The sequence below is a fragment of the Eurypyga helias genome, unplaced genomic scaffold (assembly GCF_000690775.1).
Source record: "Eurypyga helias isolate BGI_N326 unplaced genomic scaffold, ASM69077v1 scaffold8953, whole genome shotgun sequence".
NCBI lineage: Eukaryota > Metazoa > Chordata > Aves > Eurypygiformes > Eurypygidae > Eurypyga > Eurypyga helias.
The window spans coordinates 7,341-9,433 of record NW_010243084.1 but is presented as its reverse complement, the minus strand read 5'-3'; positions in this window follow the sequence as shown (position 1 = coordinate 9,433).

The window sequence follows — 2,093 nt, the reverse complement described above, 5'->3', positions numbered from 1 at the left end:
GCCCAGATGGCCGCTGCCAGCTACTCGCACGCCCAGGGACGTTGACTCCTCTTCCCAGCCAAGGCACCCCGAAGGTCTGCCGCCTGGCCACCTCGCTGCTGGCGAGAGCCTGTGTTCAGTGCTGACTTGGGTGCAGAGCTCAGCGGCAGCAAACCTATTAATCCTTGCTTTTTCAAGGCCCCAGGACCTCTGCATTGACTACCTCCTCCAGCAAGTGCGCCAGTCTTTCAGCCTGAACAAAACAGCCACGGAGTCAATCGTGTGATGAAAAAACAGGCACTTGACCAGAGAGAGGAGACAAGTACTGAGGCTCAGCAGCGGGCAGGCTGCTCGGTCTCCTGGTTTAGCTGCATTTTGCCTTTACAGCAAGCCCTCCTGTAACGGCAATTTCAAATCACAGCCTTGATTCATGCCCTTCCCTTACAACCAGCTATTGCCACCCACCACTGAACACCCAGCTCTCACTTCTCCTGAGCTGCTTTTCTTTTATTTTCCTTTTGGATTATTGGAAAGAATTAGCAGCACCTTTGCAGCTGTTGGGGGTTAGGGAGTTCCCTCTTCTCCAAGGGAAAAAAGTCAAGCACAGCTTGGTTAATTATCCTTAAGGTTACTGCAGATTATAAACCTGAGTTTACTTGCAAATCATGGGTATTTAACCCCAATAAACTGTCTTTCAGTAATGTTTTCTTCTTCCAGGAACTATGAAAGCTTCCCTTCTTTGCCTTTTGCAGTGGGTGTAGGAAATAAAGCAGGTCTGACTCCCAGAGCAAACACAGCAGAGTGCTTAATGTTTTAGAATACAGCTGTACAGGGAACCGAGACCTTTTTTCTCACGTCTGCTCCTGGACTCCCGGTGTCACCCTTCAGCTGTGGTTTTCCAAGAAGCTGAATGAGGTGCTTGAACAGGGCTGACCTGGAAAATCAGCCTGACTCTACCCCAGGCTCAGCTTCCCACCAGCTGGCAAGAATGAAGCTCTCACCGACTCCAGCAGTAATATTCAAGCCCAAACTTCAGCTGCACAACTCTGTCCCGGGTTTATCAAAAACTAAATGCACTCTGTCTCTCTCTCACACACACACCAACTGAGAAATTCAGGAATACCCCAAAACAGGAGCTTTTACAGGGGCGAGCCAGCAGCATATTCCTTGCCTGTTGTACAAAACAGCCACAACACTCTTTATCTATGAAAACAGACAGCAAAACACTTTGAAAAGGAAAAAAATATTTCCTTCACTTTGGTGAAGACACCCAGAAAGCAGTCAACTGCCTCCAAGCAGACTCCTGAGCTTGTAAAACAACCCCCTAAGCTAATTTCTGCCTTGTGAAGAGGCTATATACAGCGTGCTGGTGTTACCTGCAAGGGAACTGGGGCTCCCTCCCCAGCAGAACCAAATTCAGGCTCCTAGGGTGAAATATCTAGGAAAAAACGCTCTCCCTTAAGCATCTTTACTGAGACATTTTTCCATAGCTGCTTGGCTGCAAAATGTGCTAATTAGGAAAGCTGGGAACCTGAATGGGGAGTTTGCCTCTACAGAGACAGGTAAGGAAAACAAAGCCAAATATCCTGCCCTTTGGAAGAAAACAAGGGCCTGAAAAGGTGCAGAAAATAAAGTTGTGGGGGTGTTACCTGCATTTGCTTCTTTGCCTCTGTTCTTGCAGCCGGGGCAGCAGCACCAGCACACGCCGGGGCGGTGTGACAGCTACACAGCTGCTTGCCCTTGCCATTACAGCTTATGGGCGGGGGCGGGGGGGCTCCAGCCTGTTACTGATCTGTGCCCAACCGAGGAACACTTGTAACAGCAAAAGAAACACCTTGAATTGAAGTTTCTTAACAAAGAAAACAAGGGGGGGAAAAGGTAATTCAAGTTTTTGAAGAAAAGAACTTGAAATCAAGCACTTCTCGAGTCAGCCATGCATTAACCTAAAACCAGTTCCCTGTTTTGCACATAACCCCTCAGGCCTCTTTGTTGTCAGGAATGTAGAAAACCCCAAATTTGATGTTCTTCCCATTGATTTATTTCATAGAATCATAGAATCATAGAATCACAGACTGGTTTGGGTTGGAAGGGACCTTAAAGACCATCTAGTTCCA